Here is a 17854-nt window from a genome sequence, read left to right as displayed (position 1 = left end):
AGAATCTGCCCCCTCCATTAAAAGGCTCCCACCTCCTGCTTTAAAATAAATAAATAAATAAATAAATAAATAAATAAATAAATTTCCCCTGGAACCAGCAATTCTGTTATATTCAGACAGGGTACCAGCAATGCCTTTTGACGTGTTTGTGTTTCTCGCAGTGAATGCCCAGACAAATGACATCTCTCAGAGCCAAGCTCCCCTGAGATATCCCTCTGAAAATCCATCACTCTCTGAAGTGGAGACACCCCCAGTTTTGGTATAAATAAATATGATTTCATTAGTTTGTGGGAGACTCTCGAAATCCTGTAAGGGCAAAGCTGCCTTCATCTAAGCCCCTTGCAAACGCATCTTGGAGACAAGTTCCCCTTTTTTAAAGACCTTCACCCAACCTTCTCCAGCTGATGGGGCGAAGAGGAGAGAAATGCCTTCAGAGGAGGAAATGCTCCCCAAAAGTAAGCTGGAAGCGCCCTCTTGTGTCCTCGGAGGAGGCCAAGTGGCTTTGTTATCTGAAAGCAGGTGGGGGCACGCTCCTCTTCAGACCATTTTGCACAAGTCGGTAACACCATCACTACCTGAAGGGCAGGAGATGGGACACCAGGGAGCTCCCCCGGTGGGACAGCTTGGTCCTGGGAGAAGCCCCCAGCTCTTGGTGTGACTGTGGTGGGAAGGGCTGTGCAGGGGCATCACAGAATTTGGTGAAATCTGAACTACACGGTCAGGATACCCAGCACAGAGCCCACCATGCATCAGCAGGCAGAGAGGTGCGGGGAGGAAAGTGTCAGGTGGAGGACGGCAGTGAGGGGATTGAGGAAAAGAAGCTGCACAGAAAGTTAAAATTAAATGGATTTTTTTTCAAATAAAATAAAATAAAGAATAATTCTGCAAGTTAGATCCTTTCCAGAATGGGATGTGGGTGAGAGACTGGCTTAGGGCATCTTCCAAAAGAGCTTTTACACCCTGAACAAGGCCAGCAGGGAAAAGTATGGCATCACCGGTACCCACCCATGGAAAAGGGCTCTGGGCACACACCTTGCAAGCAGAACCCTTGAGCCTCCATGGAGGAGAGGTGTCTCAGGCTCTGTCCCCTTCATTTGCCCAGCTGAGGGTGAGATGTTCATGGTGGATGCTGGTCTCCATGCGTGGGAAGCTCTGGGGAGGTGGGTCAGGACAACCCCTATGGGGAAAGAAAACAACAACAACAAATCAGAACAGACCTATTTGGAAATTTAAAGAAAAAAAATCTATTTGGAAAGAATAATCTGAGAGCCTCCCAAACCCACCATCCCCAGTGGACCGCCTCCTTTGGGCAGACAAAGTCCCCAAGGTGTTTTGGGGTGCCCTTGGCCATTTCACAATGGAGTGAAGTCAGGGGAGTGGTGAGCGCCCAGTCCTTCAGGGGAAAGGGGCCACAATAACACATAAAGAAGAAAAATATACATTATGGAAAACACATGCAGACTGCCTGACAAACACCGCAGTTAGAGTCCTTACGGTTGCAGACACGAAGAGAACGGGGCTGTAAACAAAGAAACGAAGCTCAGAAACACAACGAGGTCACAAACAAGGGGAGGGGGAAGCACAGCAGGGGTTTGTGGCTCTGCAGCTGGGGGTTTATTCCTCCAGCAATCCCGAGCTTGCCGTACAGACAGCAGGAGGAACTGGCTGAGCAGAGAGGGGCACCAAATCCACCCCTGACCACCTCGTGTGAGCAGTGCTCACTGGCTTCTCGCCGCCAGCAGCTTCTGCCTGCAGTTCCCAGGGGGTTTGCCTTGTTGGAGGTACATCAAGCTCCTGGAGGCACAGGTTGCACCTCACCTGCCGACACACGCTTCCCTACATCCCCACATTGATTTGGACAGGTATCCTCTAACCCGGTGGGGATGTGTCCAGGGCTCTGTGTGCTCGACAGCGTTCTGGGAGAGCACTGGGAGCCACAGCGATGCCGTGCTTTGAGATGCTGCAGGCAGCTTCTGGATCCTTTAATTTGCTGATTGCCATGGCTGGAGATCCCATTCTGTTCCTTGAGAAGGTGGTGACACAGCAGACCAGGAGGCAGTGGGCCCAGCCTGGAGCCCAGGAGATTCCCCTGACCCCCAGGCAGCCCAGAGGCTGTGGGGTCTCCTCCTTGGAGAGCTCCAAAAGCCGCCTGGCCATGGTCCTGGGCACCCTGCTCTGGGTGGCCCTGCTGGGGCAGGGGCTGGGCCGAGGGACCCCGAGGTGCTGCCATAATTTCCAGAGGGATAAAATACATCAGTGCAAGGACATGCATTTGAAGCAGCCTTCCTAGCTGACACAGAAGGGTCCACTCCTCATTTTGTACCAGTTCCCCTTTCCTCCCAGCCGAAAGCAGCTCAGACAGGAGAAGATCCTCCCATGAGATGTGTAAAAGCTCTCCAGCTCTTAGCGTGATGAGGGTAACAAACAGACCCCGCTGGATGAGATCTCTCATTCCCCAGGGACTGTCTCTCCTGCCTCTCCAAGTCTAGCTGAAGCACACCCCTGTTAATAACAACAATAATAATAACGCTGAATAAATCTCACTCAGCTCCCACTTTGCTATCCTTATTTGCATCTTTCCAGAGGATCATGCAGATAGGAAGCCAGAACTATTTATTTGCAGCTGGGCCAAGCTGGCGACGTGCAGACATACACAGGGGTCAGGAACATGACTCCTCAGCGAGGGTTTGCAGACAGTGGGGTGTCATAAAACAGGTACCCAGCCCTTAAGCCATTGCAGTCTGCTGCACAACAGCAGATAGCTGCACCTTTCAGCCTACCAATCATTCTGACCCTGAATTCCTGGTGGAAATCAGCTGATTTTAGGGCTAGCGAGGGTAAACCTTGATGTATACGAGACCAGTTCAGCTCTGCCACAGTCCCAATTCCCCATCCCAAAACCTTCTGCTGGCTCCTGACTGTGTACCAGGAGGGAACTCAGTCCAGGGACGGAGGGATGGCGTTGACAGCTGCCAAGCACCTGATCCAGCTGGGAGGAGGCTGAAGATGGAGCAGGGCTGCTTCCTTCTGACCCCAGGGAGAAAAGGGGGAAAAAACATCAGCTTTGGTGCCTATTACAGCTGCACCCAGCCCTGATGTACACCCACAGAGCGCGGCAGCACAGGATACGCACATCGCAGTTTGCAGACAGACGCTCACAGAGCCCCATGGCATCTCAGAGGCAGCCAAGAAGTGTTTCCTCCTCACAAGAAATGTACTTTTGCTGGTTTTAATTTTCAGAGCTTCCTGGGGAGGGGGGATGATACACTGCTCAGAGAGGAGCTGAAGCCTGAGCAATCTGTGGGTTTTGCATTTTGCTGGAGAAGGTGAAAGAAATATCTACCTACAAACACCCCTGTGAAACCATCCCAGGCTCAAATCATTCCCTTTTGTAGGGGAGAGCCCATGAATGAACACGACCAGTCCAAAGGGATGCTGCAGTCCCATACGGTGAGAATAAGATGGCTTGTGCATGAAAAGTTTAAGTCTTTGCTTGAGAAAAAGCAGTTTGTGGGACAAGCGGAGCACCCCGGGTGAGGACAGCCACTTAGCATTTAGTTGCTTGGGTTTAATTTGCATTCAGAAAATAAAGGCAGCTTTATTTTATTAATTTCTAGTCCTCCCCTTTCTGTCTTTCCTCCCACTCTAGGATGCTCCTGGGGAAAAGCCCACATCCCCTTCCCCACTACGGCACAGCCGGGTGCATCGCTGGTGCCAGGAGAGGCACATGTGTGGGCACCAAATCCAGCTGGGTGATGGGGCAAAGCAGCTCTCAAGCAGCAGCATTTGGGGATTTGGGGGGGGGATGAGTCACATCCTAAAGATGCACTGCAGAAGGCTGTGGGCACTGCAACGAGCTCACGGAGGTGCAGGGACTGGCCATGGAGGAGATGACTGCGGGACGTTTCGTGCTGGTATGGAATAAGAGCTTCCTGGGGAAGCTGTCAGCAGAGCATTGCCAGAGGATCTCTCTGCTCCCCGGGGAGCTGGGTTGTGCCTGAGTGCAATGCAAATGCAGGAAACACGGAGCCACTGTGATCCCCTGGCTTGCTCTGTGAGTGTTCAGCTCATTTGCAAGGTTCGTGCTGCACAGATACAAAAGGATGTCCAGTATGAGATGGAGCCTGGGGTCAGGTAAGGAAATGTGAGCAGAAAACACCAGTTTGTGGAAGCAAAGGCCATTTCTGGGAAGGGACAGCTGCTAGGAGGTCTTAAAAGCTTGTTTTAGATGTCCCACAGGATGAAAATGTTTCTTTGAATCTTCAAAGTCTCATGGACCTGAGTCCTCATTCTGCTGCCTGGTGTCTAAACAGCATTGCTCATGCCAATAAGCCCTGGTGGTAGAAGGTCAGGGTGCTTTCCACCCACAGGCCTCAGGTCCTATAGGCTCTGCTGGTGCTATTCTCAGAATCAGACCCTAAAACCTCAGAATGAGGGCCACTGTGTTCCTGGCAAGGTCTGAGGCCAAGCAAGAGCTGGAGATGCCCTCAGACGTTCCCCCTCCCTGAGCCCTACCACTTTGCCAATGTCATTTCTCTGCAACCCAACCTCCACCTGAACCTGAGACTGTGGAGTCTAAAAAACTTCCATTTTGGCTTTTTTTCTTCTTTCCTTAAGAAAGCTGGAGGCCGTCCTACTGTTTGAAGTGGAAATTACTAAATTTCCTTCCACAATATTTCCAACCCACACAAAATCCAGCCATTAAGAGAGGTCTCCTGAGGAAAGCCAGTCTCCCAGGCTTTCCACCCTGATTCCCAAAATGAATTAAATGGGAAAAATATTTAGCAGGGAGCGTTCAAAGGGACCGTACAGCCTCACCCAGCTCCTTTTGCACCCATTTTCCTGTGCCCTGTGCTCCCAGGAGGTGAAGGAGCGCACATGTGAGCTCCCAGCCCAGCACATGTCAGTGCCGTGGAAGCTCATTAAAATGGACCGAGCGATGTGCCAGCTGCAAATGCAAAGACAGGTCTTTTCAAATAAGCCCCATTAGTTCCACATGTGCTTTTGATAGATAATTTTTGGGTTACTTAACATGAAACCAATAATTATGGAAATGACTGCGATGATCCAGATACTTCTCCATAAGAAACAGACGGAGAGTAGAGGGAAGGCAATGTGAGAGACTTCGCAAGGGATTTTTCCTCCTCCAGTGCACCCATCCTCAACAAACCGCTGGTGCAGAGCCCTGCCCAGCAGATGAAAGGGAAGAAATCAGCTCTGCCAGCATTGCCTCTGTACATGGTGCCGTCAGCTACAGGATTAAACCCCTCGCTGTGCAGCCACACACACAGCCCTGCTGCCACACGGGGCACACAGCTGTCCTTGGCCCCCCAAAAATGGGAAGAACAAGCTGGGAAGAGTGCAAAATTTGTCTCTTTCCTCTGTTGCTTGTAGCCAGTTGTGAGTTCCCTGACAGGGGATCAAATCTGGAGAAGATGCACATTGCAACCAGCCTTTTCCAGAAAACCTTTTATGCATCAGTCTGTTTATAACTAATAGCAGATTGCTGTCCCTAACCCACACTGATTTATTCCTTCTCATGCTCGCTCGCACCCTGCGCCATCCCCACACATGGGTGTCTGACACACAGGGCACAAATGCGCATGCAGCAATGCCACCCAGAGCAGCCAGAACAGGCTGGGCACATGGGGGGGACGAAAGAAGAAGAGCACAGACATTTTATTGTGGGAATAGAGCTATCAAAACAACATTATACAACTAAAAAAAAAAAAAAGTGGTTATATAAACTGAGTTCCCTGTCTGGTCAGCACAAATCTCCTGTGGGCTTAGGTCAGTCCATTTGACACAGCTAGAAATAATTGTCTGTGTTAACCATTAATAGGTCCCTGATCAAAGTTCCCTGCTATCTGTCTCCGTCTCCCTCTGCCTGTGCTCCCTCTGCCTGCCTCTCATGGCTGCCCGCCTGCTGCCTACCCTGCCATGCCCGTGCTGGAGAGATCAGTACCTTGGCAGGGGATGCTACACCGACCACATTTCCATCCTGCATGCCCTGCTCTGCCCCATCCAGCCACATCAAGCGCCCTCAGTGTTCCCACAGAGCGCCTGACCCTGGCAAGCAAAGCCAAAAGTACAGGGGAACACGCCAAGAACGGGTCTTGCAGCACCTCCCTTTCCCATCTCCTTCACCTGGGTGACCACAGAATCGCAGAATGGTTTGGGCTGAAACTCTGGAGGTTGTCTATAAACTGCTGAAGCTCAAAAATCGTGTCCTGCCAAAGCTCCCAGTCTCTGCAAGGACCTCTTCCAACTGCTTGCATGAAGGAAGAAGCAAAGCACGAGAGTTTTCAACAGTAATGAGCCTCCTTTTTATTTTCCTTCCTTGGTTGCAGAAGGAAAAGGTGTTTGGGGAGCTGGTACCCAATTGAACTGGTGCCCTCCATCCTCTAAGCAGTCACCCCACTGCTGTGATTTGGCACCTGAAAGCAGGTCAACCCAATTCCAGGGCTTTTTCAGTGGGGTTTCTCTAACCAGGCAGAGTATCTCTCCCTCCTCTTTCAGCACTGGCTACTGCACTTCCAAAAGGGAGACAAGAATCACGACTTGTTTTCCTCCGAGCCCACCCATCCTGCTTTCAGAGGACATGGGACCCACTTCTCTCAGAAACTACTCGGTGTGAACAGTTTGTTCCCATCTTCCCACAGATGCCTGCCAAGAGAGCAAACCCAGCACACAGCGAACACCAAAGGCTAAAATCACCGCGCTGAGCCAGGCCCCCAGCAGAGGCTGTAGCTGAAGAACCAGCCTAAGGCACTGTAATCCTGGCAAAAACAGTTTCAAAACACACTTTATCTAGCGAGTGTGCCTGGGAGCTACACAGAGAATTATTTCATGTGGCCTTTTTATGGAGAGAAGAACTGGATAGTGGTAGTCCCTGAAATAATTCACGGGTCTTTTAGCAGCCTCCATTACTCACTACTGGATGGACAGCAATGTTCATTGTTTCATGCTGTCAGCCCAGTCCTTCCTCCCTAAATTAAATACCTAACAAGGAAGCATCTCAGCTTCAAAGCCTTGCTTTGCCCATTCAACTAAAAACCCATCCAACATCCGTCAGATTTGTCCCTTGGAAGCCCAGCAGCTGATAAAATCACAGGTATTTTCTCATCAGGGCATCCTGCACACTCCTCCAAGAGCTGAATCTTGTTCAGTGGAAAATAACCAGGTCAGGCAGACCCTGAGAGTGCAGGAGGAGGGCAAAGGGTTCAAGCCTGGTACACACCTGAATCTGTACAGAGCTGAGGGTGTGCTCTAGGCTGGCCCTTAGGTGCTGCTGCAACAAATGCACCTGAGATCATAAGCACCTAATGCATGAAATCAGACTCGCCATACCTGCAAGGTAGAGAATAAAAGTGTTACTGTTTCTCAGCTGGGTTTAAGTGCTGGAATAAAAGCTCAGTAAAGAGTTTTCTACTTGTTCTAGTAAGATTTGGATCAGAACGCACAGAAAAGTGCAAGTTATTATTCATAAAGTGATGACAGAGGTGGTCAGTCCATATATCCAGCTCTGTGTGTTGCCCTAACTCACCCCTAGTATCAAAGGTTTCTTGCTTAGCTTAGGCTTTTCTGGGTAAATGATTTTCCAGCTTTTGATGTTAAATGCAGCCCTTCTGGTTCATTATAAACCAACACACTATTATCTGCTCTTATTCACGCACTGCCTTTGTTGCTTTGTCAACCTTCCAGCATGTGCAGGACAAATCCCCTGAAAGAGCTTCATGGAAAACCATGGATTGTCAGGTGCAGTCCTGTTAGTGGGCACGATGCTTTTTGAAGGGTTACCTTTGCTAAACTCTGATTTTGATCAGACTTAGATGATGCATAAATTGGATCCCCACAACCAGTCCTGCCTTTTCTTGCCCCTAATAGTGAACAATTTCGATTCATTGCACCCGGACCCTCTCTCCCTGAAGTCCTGACCACCTCATTTTTGCCTGGAGGAGCAGTGCATGCCCTAGAGCTGTTAACAGTCTGGAGAGATTTCCTTTCTTATGGTTCAGGCAAAGCCTCCTCAGCAAAGTCGCAGGCATTTGGGACCATAAGATGCACTGAAAAACCTCCCTGGTTTGGAGGATGAATTTATGACCTTTGCAAGAAACATCCACTTTAAAATCCCCGTGGTGAAGAGTTCATTTCTGCTCCACCTCAGACAAGGATTCCAGCAGATTTACACCCAAATCAGAGCCTAGCTGTGGGTCTAGACGGCTATTCATGCCCAAGCTGGGCTCTGAATTTACTCGGTGGTTTTACAGGGAAGGATGAGACCTTAATATTTGGCAACAGGCTGGCAGGAGCAAGGAGGAGGCTTCAACTCCTCCGCTCTTCAGTGCCAGCTCTCCAATTCACACCAGCTCCAATCACACATCAGCTTTTAATATTTAATTGCAGCTTTGCCAAGGGACTTTGCCTCCTGTCTTGTAAAGGAGGGGATGAAAAAGGAGTCAGAAGCGTGGTACTGAAGAGCCCCAAGGAGACTATCAAATGGCAGATCTCAGGTGGAGGAAAGCACTCTAGCATGTAAGTGATTTTACACCAAAAAAAAAAAAAACCCTCCCAGATCAGAGGAGATGGAATGAATTAATATCAGTAAGCCCTTGGTGACTGGGGGGTGCTGTGCTGCTTGTGGGAACAGTTCAGGGTGGGCTGAGAAGAGTATTTCCATGTACTGTGCCTCTTGTATTGAAGAAAAGGGGGGCATAAATGAAAAATCAGGGAAGGCTTCCCTTCTAATGGGTTTATTCTACCACGAAGTAAATCCCCCAAGGGCTCTTCACGTGGAGTTGTTTAACATTAGACACAACCGCAAGAATGGGGAATGATCCCTGGACTGTGGGAGGTGGGTGTCTGTGATCTAATAAAGCTGTCTCTTCTCTAACATTGCGTGAAATGACCTGGGGAAAAAATAAATAAATAAAAGGAGGGAAAAAATAATAATTTTTTTTACAAAAGAGTAATTTCTAAAGCAAATAGTGAGAAATATACCTCCCTCTCTCTGGTCTTGATTTCAGATATGTTAAAGGGGGAAGGCAGTGATTCATAAGCTGCTGAGTATCACCCCAAGCCCCCAGAAAAAAATTGACCAGATCTGCAAGTGCAATAGAAATCATTTATGAAACATGTTATGCAAGCAACACAGCTTTTAAAACAAGTATTTTCAAAATCTCAGTGCAAGTATCTAATAATCCCATGGTTTGGATGTCTGTGTCAGTAATTAAAGAGCAATTACATATAACTTGTAGGTCCCTTGAGCTCTATCTAAATTCAGAAAATGAGCCCCAGATGACCTAATGTACTTCCAAGTGTCAGATCAGTCATCACAAATCCACTGCCTGAGACTTCTGCTGTGCCTTTCTGAAGCCTGGAATACAAGAACATTTTTGGCAGAAGAGGGCAAGAGGTGCTTAATCCTCCAGTTACTGCTTAATTCAGAGCTGATTCATGTCTACACAACACTGGAGACATTAAATATATATATATATATCCACTTATGATGCATACACATAATTTCCATCAAAGTACTTTAAATGATTTAAAGCTGAATGTTTTTCTGGTTCTTTCCCCTTCTCTGTCACAAAGCTGGACTGGGTGACTAAGGAGAATAAGAAAATTGATGGGCAGAGGTGGAAAAGACCCATTCCCTGCATTAGGAGTAATTTGACTTAAAATGCATCTTCTTAACCCTGTTTTATTTTTTCAAAAGTGAATTTATGTGCTGAGCTTTTCTGATGTATCAGGGAAGAAGGAGTTTGTTCCATGGCCTTTTACTGCTTTCCTGACCCCACGAGTGGAGAGGGATGCACTAGGGGTTGGCTTTCCGTGGATCTCACATCCAGCACCATAACCTTTACCCTCTTGTTCCAACACCTGCAGACAGAGGACATGGAAAAAGCTGAGAAGCTGCGGCCAGCTCAGTCCCTTCCTTTTCTGTGCCATTCTCCAAGAAGCATCCCAGAGCACGAAACAGTTCCTCTGAGAAAATCGGTGTCTGTCTCCGAACTGGTTGCCAGGTGGGTGGCTATTCTACACCTGCAGATGACCATAGACCTCTGGAGCTCTCCAGGGTGGACTCTCCTTCTTCCATATCCATAACAGATGTCACTCAGATAATGTTTTTCCCAGGTACAGCATCCCAGCTTTTCACATCTCAAGCTAGAGGCAAGTAGTTTTCTGCCACAAGTGCTCTTATCTGTTCTTCATTATTGATGCATTATTTAGTTTTGGAAGCCAAGTCCTGATCCCCAGATCCACTCAACAAACTTGCCCAAAGACAAAGGCATGGAGTAATTTGCCCTATAACCCAGTGACTGGAACATTCCCAGGTGGATAATTAAGGCTTTTAATCTGCATATTCTCTAAGGTGCCATGAGAGAAACCAAGCAAAGGCTGGAGGGATGAGCTGGTTAGGAGACAAGAGGTGTATGGGCATCTCATCCCGTTGTGTTTTCTCTTGAGTGTTTCTAATGAACATGCTCCAAGTAGAGTCATGTTTCAACCCCAGCCCTTTGAGGAATAATTTCTCTCTTGGTTACAACCCATAACTGAGATCAGATCACAACTCTGCCAAGGGTGAGACAAATAAGATTAGCAATGGTACCCTCAGCACATCTCCCTCAACTTGAGTGACAGAGCTGCTGTCAAGATGGTCTCTTGAACTTCCCCTTGAGACAGTTTAGTTCTGATTATCCCGAAGCTGGTCAATCTTCAGTGTAAAAAGCCATCTATCTTGCAGGGTCTTGGAGAAAGCTGAAACAACGAGAAGGAAGGTGGTTTCTTCTGCAGAGGTCTCATTCACCACCAGTGTTATGTTAGGGCAGCTAGTGGCTTGATAAACCCTTTTAAGCTAGGTTAAAGCTAAGTAAATAAAAAAGAATTTGATATTCTGGAAAGCTTGACTTTAACAAGCCATATATTATTAGCAAAGTGCAATAACACACCACTTTTAATCTGTGTCACCCCCTTGCAGATCCCCCTCCAGTGGGGAGACCAGGTGCTCGGGACACATCTGCATAGATCATAGGATGAGAGGGCTTACACTAGATCTAGTGGCACTGCACTGAACTAACCTGTTGGTCCTACAGCCTGACTTCTTTACAGGAGTTTTCACATCTCTCACCCTTTAAAATTACCTTTGTAGTGTTGGTTTGATACTTTCCTGAGGGTAGGGGAAGCCTGTCTACAAAATGGAAAAACGCAACCAGGCTAAAAAGGGATTCAGGTGCTTTCTCTGGCCTTCCCTACAGGTACCAGAGCATCCTGGACTGTGAAAGCAGAATGCCGAAGAAAGAATATCCCAAGGTGAGAGCCAAAGACTCAGACAAGGTGGGACAGAGCATGCCCTGACAACAAAATGGTCTGGTTCTTAGCAATTAGAGACAAAGATTTTCCCAATATCTTGTGCTGTTCTGAGGACAGCAGGTGAGGTCTGATTCCTTTTTAGTATGTACAGATGGACTGAAACATATAAGATGCTCCAGGATGGGATGAAATCTTCCCATATAACATTCAGATTCCTTTGGAGTGAATAAATCGTAGTGGGAGAGACTAATGGAAAACCATCAAGAGGTATAGGACCTGGCAGAAGATTTAAAACCGGTTAGAAAATGAGAGAAGGATCTTGAAACAAAGGTGCACAAAGCTATTAAGGCACCCAGCCATCCACAATGGGCTGACAGATATGACACTGGGATATCTCTGCCCTCCTGAACCAGAAGATGGATGCTTTGTGGGTTAATCTGTGTGTCTCAAATGACTCACTCAAAGCATTTACTAAAGAAAGCTTTCTACCCTAGTGTGAAGAAATCACTTTCTTGGCTCTTCTGACTATAAAATATAATAAAAATTAAAAAAAATAAAACAAAAAAGTATTTCCAGGACAGGATCTTTCTTAAAATGAAATTCGAGGTTTCCTATGAGATGATAGAGAGGGAGACTTCCTGGATGAGGAACCAGTGATCATATTTTTGCTACCCCAAGGCTTTCTTGCATTACCATGGACAAATTAGGAGGACACACTGGAAATAGCCAAGGCAGAAACTTCTCCCACACTTCAGAAAGGGATAGAGTGTGTTTAGGTCATGTCCCTGACATTCACTTCAGGGAATATAGAGAAGAAAGCAAGGGATTATTTCACCTCAAAAAGTTTAAAGGTCAATGGGTATGATGCTTGGATTGAAAGAGTAGGAAATTAAAATTTCAGTTGATCTGATATTGAAGTTATGTATGAGCCTGTTTTGTTGTATGTTTGGGTTTTTTAGCTCATGGAAAGAAGATATCTATCACAGACTAATGGCAATCCAATGGGGAAAAAGTATGGTTTATCTCAAAGCCATCGTGGTGATGTGTCCTGGAGCAAGTCCACGGAGGATCTTCCCATCCATAAAATCAGTGCCACAACACGGAACCTCCAAGGACTCCTGACCACCTTTGACACCCGTAAAGCCAATCCACAGAGTAACACTTTACCTTTTGCTCCACTCAAGACACCACCTCACAATGGGATTTTGAGGAAGAGAGAAGCTGATACCAGGATCCTGACAACAATCCAACCCCTGAGCAGGGAGACCAAATCCCACAGAGAGCCATCCTTCCCTTCCTCTCTTCAGAGCATGCAGAGGATGCAATGGAGCCCCACCACCATCACATGGAAGAAGTCTGCCTCAAAGGTTAGTAGGTGCTCTGCTCTTCTTTGAAAGCTCCTCTGAAATTTATTTTCTTCGGGTGTCCAGAGTCATGCTTAGGAGTGGTTGGGCTTCATGGTGGTTGTTCCTCATCCACTGGGCATGGGGGCTGCCCTGTGGAAGGGCAACCATGCCTAGGGATGGGGGACCAGGTTTACAGGGGAACCATGTTGTGCTATCAGAGCTACCACCAGGATAGAGCTTGCTCTAAGATGTGGTGGGGGTGAGCAACAAATCCACCACAGAAAATCCCTTAGCACATCACCTCCCTATGGTATGGAGGCCACTTTCTCTATTATTAAGGTCTGGCAGACTCTCCAAGAGATCCCCAACACATGCTGGATCTACCTTGAGACAGGTTCTGCAATGCCAGCTTTGGGTGATTTCGTGCTATCAGGGACACCAGTCACACATTCAGCAAACTATTTATTGCCATGATCCCTTCCCTGGAAGGGAAGAGTTAAAAATGGACAGCCTAGATGGGAGAGAGACCTTTACTAAGAAAGCAGGGCTGTCCCATGAAATCGTTATTATCTGAAATACTAATTCTGGATCAGATCCTGTTTGAAACATTCAGATCTATCTCACCACCATATGATATCACCCCAATAATTACTGCTCCACAGAAAGGATTGGTCCTTTCACTGAGGATACAGCCAAGGGCAACACCAGCCCTTATTGGGTTTGAGATACTGCAGTCGTTGTAAGGGCAGGTAAGGGAAATAGATGGACAAACCTGACCCGAAGAGCAGCAACAGTGGCTTCAAAAATCAAGATAGGTAAAAGAAAACACTACGTGGGTCTGGAAACTGAGGGAGGCCTTGCTCAAAGAACTGAGAAGGACTGTTCCTGGGGACAACAAACCAAGGCCAAGGCGGGATGAGGTCTACAGCAAAGTCCAACCCCACACAATACAAGGATGCAATATTGTGACCACCCCAGCATCTGGAAAGCCTTTGATGGAGTTTCTTTCCCCACGCTGGGGCCTTGTGCAGCTCCTCTCCTCTGTTTAAGGGAATTTACCTGTTTGTCACCCCCCCACAGGAAGGGAAGATCTCCCGTGACAGACAGGTGATCATCTCCTCAGTGCCGGATGCAGCCAGTGACTCAGCCACGGGCAGAAGCTGTGAGTTGGATTTATTTTTGCTTACCAGTCATCATTGCTACTCTACTGCCAGCTCTGTAGTCACAGCCGGGAAGGGGCAACTTGGTCCTGTACCCCTTCCAGCCCCGAAGGGGCCCATTGCACAGAGCTAGCACACCCCGATGCAGCTGGGATCTGGGCCAGAGATGAGTCCACGGAGCCATCCTGACTCCCCATGCTGTTATCCCAGCATTTAAAAATAGCTGGGACTAAACATCAGGGCAGAATTACGTCCGTGTTTAGATTGGGGTGAGTCATATCTGCCTGCACCTCAGCCTTGAGGAAAGGAAGAGGGAGAGGTTCCTTTGTACCTAAGGAGTCTTGGCTGGGCTCCTTTTTGGACTTGGCAGCAGTGGTGTATCAGACAGAGTCATCTTTGGCTGAGGACAGGCTATGTAAGTGATCCCTAATGCTATGATATCATCGGGACTACAGCAGGTCAGGGATATTTCAAGGCAGGAGGCATCTGTGAACGGGGAGAGATCCAAGCTGAAGCTTTGTCTGGGAAAGGGTTGAATTTTACCAAAAGTATGCCATCAGGAAGGTTTCGGAGGTTTGTTCTCAAAAGAGAATCTCTCTTGCAATCCCATAATGACTGGATTTGAGAAAAGGGAACCATCCTGTCTGCTCTGGAGCAGGAATCTGTGGACCCCATATCCCAGCTGCCTAGGGTTTGTTCTCTTTCTTTTCCTTTTCTTTCTTCTCTTCCACATGAGAGAAAAAAAAAAAAAAAAAAAAAAAAAAAAAAAAAAAAAAAAAACGAAAGATGATGTGCTTCCAGGATTTGAGACACTGTATTTAATTACCCAACTGCATGGGAAAACAAGTCTCTTACATGAGCGCACAGACAAAAGAAGGAGCTGAAGTTTCCACAGCATCGCTGGGATATTTTTTTTAATATCAAAGCGTGTGAAGTCACCATGCTATCCTGCTAAATGCGATCACAGCATTTATTAGCTGCAGTGTGCCTTTTACAGCATGAGGAACATCTTTTCTTCTGGTTGGTGGATAGTGACTCATGGTCTATCTTAGAGCCTTACACCACTCTCCAGCCCTTGGCTTAGAGCCTTGCAATAGCAAAGACTTTGTGTCTTCTTGGTCTCTGCTTCTGTGGTAGGGCTAGGGCTTGTTTGGGGTGGGATCCTTCTGGAGAGGTAATTGCAGCCAGGAAGAGAGCTGGGAATATGATAGCTACCTCTGATGCAGGCACTGGATTGGCTCAGAGATGGGACTCTAGCTCAGAGACAGGAGATGTAACGATTCCTAAAGAAGCCCAGGAACCAGCTGTCCCGTACCTCTTCTGGGACAAGACTTGTCCATGACTATACATGTGCTGTGCTTGGTTGTTTCCACAGAAGGACACATCAGTGCTCCACATGCACCAGCAGTTTTTCTTCAGGAGGCTGCTCACCATCACCCAGGGACTGCCCCACAGCTCTTTTTTTTAGGGTTGAGGAGCGGACACTTGGCCAATGCAGTGACCTGGGATGGGGAATGCAGCGTGTTCAAAGGCTTGAAGCCACACAGTGCTCTAAGGATATACAGAGCACAGGTTTGGGCCACCACAAAATGGTGAACACCAGCTTGGCAGTGCTCAGGAAAGCTCTGCTGACTGGCATTTGGCTTATCAGCAAGCTCATGTCCATGAAACAGTTCAGAGCTGAATAATTACACATAAAACCAAAATACCAGTAAGCCCTTTGAGACCGTGCTTTGTTACCTCTGAGATACTAAGGGAGTCCTGAGCATTTTGCAAAGGGCAAAGCTGGTTACATCCATTAGGAAGGCCCATTCCCAGGCACATAAACCAGCTGGGCTTCATCCCCAGCCACACTGATGGCATCAAAAGATCTGGAGGAAGCTGTCACTGAGGACATCACCAACTCACTGATTAACGGGGTCCAAAAGGCTATAGTTAGCAGTAATGAGATTAAATTGAGCTGTGAAAGTCTTACATGATCTAACAAAATACTTCCTAAGATGGAAGACTGTAAATCAAGGAGCCGTTTTCCCGAAGGGAAATAGTTGAAGGCTTGAGTCCTTTAATATTAAAAAGGAGAAGGCACCAGCTAATTTGCTGCAGGTATAGTCTCTCGAGTGGTCCGGCTTTAAAAATTTACAACTTGCAGATGAATATTGGCAACCAGAGAGAGGAAAATCACAGCCAAGAAAGAGAAGAGAGGGGCTCGTGTGTGGGCATGCCGCTCCCCCAGCTCACACACATACTTACGTTCGTACATGTATGCATTGATATAGCTCCGTTATTCAGGGCTTTCAGCTGAAGGGCACGCGAGGAGGATGTTATCTCGGTGCCATACAAAGATGAAACAGGAGTCTGACGTGACTTCAAATTACAGAGCATCGAGATTGCTTCCAAAAGTGCCTTTAATTCCATTCCCCTTTCTGTTCTGCAGTCTGTACCTACGGGGAATTTTCAAAGACCAGCAAGGAGGGGAGGCAAAGGGGAGCACAGAGGCGGTGGGCTGCCCCATCCTACAAGCTGGTTTTGGCTGCAAAGCTTGCTTACCAGACAGCAGCGTCCCCTGTCCACCACAGCACCAACACCTTCTCCTGCAAGAGAGTGCGCTGCCATCTAGTGACAAACATCCATCCCCCTTTGGTCCCAAATCTGGTCTCTGAAGGGACACTGCTACACGGTGGCTGCCAGACACCGTGTCCTTGGTGGGCTCTCACCCTTGGTCCCTCCACTGGGGTCTGCAGCCAGCACCCTCTGTTCGCAGCAAACCAGGCAGCAGGCAGGCTTGGGAGGTCACTGCTAGAACCAGAAAACCTGAAACCATGGGGGGGCAAATGCTGATTTAAGATAAAAAACTCTGTGTGTGTTACGGGTTAAAGACAACTCTGGCACGTGCAGTGGTACAGCCTCCTGCAGCCAAAATAATCCTTAAAAGCTCATTTCCCTTTCACCAGCTGCTTTCTATGAGCATGACAAAACGGAATTGAATGACAGGGCTCCCACAAGTGGCCAATCTGTCCAGCTTTAAGAGCTTTGTGCCTCTCCAATTCAGCCAGGGAGGAAGCTTGGGGTGTTCAAGTGTGGGATGTGTCTGGACCCCCAGTTCCCAGGAGGAAGGGACAGCCCCTTCCTCCCAGCCCCTGTGGCAGCTGGCTGGGGGTGCTGGGGTCACAGGCATGTTTTGGAGCTGTGATGGAAAGGTGCAGATGTTCCTGGGTGGTTGCAGAGTACAGGAGCACCAGCTCCATCTCATCACACGTGAGCTGTCAGTGCTTATACCTGGCCTAGCTCTGCCCCAATCTGCCCTTTCCTCCTGCCTTTACACCCCTCCACCCACACAAACAACTAAGCCCTGCTCCACCATGCATTCTGCCCCCTGTCTGATGCTGTGCTAGCTGACACCTCTGCCATCCAGTTCGTGCTACCTGCTGTGTGTGACAGCCCCAGCCATCCCCAAATGATGTCTCCTGTTTTCCTGCCCTGCATCACAGGGTACACTCAGCATCAGTCACATCAATCTGCACCTCCTCATCTGCTCAGCACCACCTTGCTCACATGCTGTACAATCCCCTTCTCAGCATGCAGCAGTAACAAGAGTGTCTGTATTTATTTTATTTTTTGCCCCCCTCCCATTCTCTCCTCCTTACATGGCTAAATTTCATACTAATTTATTTCTTTGCTATGATCCTCATTTATTAAAGGAAGCTAAATAGAAAATGGACACTATTTTAGAGAGAGGCATGGTGGTCTTCCTAGACACCAGCGTTAACAGAGAGCAGGGAACTGCTAACTTGCAGTCTTGCAGGATGTTTAAGTATCTGAACTATGGTAGGGAGGAGCAGGGTCCATTCAGGATCCTCAGTGAAAGCTGGTCATCCAGAGCTGGATGTGATGTGCTGTGCCATGACATGACATGACGATGTGATGTGATGTTGGTGGGGAAACCTCATTACATGTTGACCCACAGCCTGGATGGTGCACAACATCTTCTCCATGGATTGATATTTGCAGTTCCATAGGGGAATGAGAGGGGCAAGA

This window comes from Netta rufina, assembly GCF_964035555.1.
Source record: "Netta rufina genome assembly, chromosome: 2".
Classification (NCBI taxonomy): domain Eukaryota; kingdom Metazoa; phylum Chordata; class Aves; order Anseriformes; family Anatidae; genus Netta; species Netta rufina.
This window is presented reverse-complemented; position numbering follows the sequence as displayed.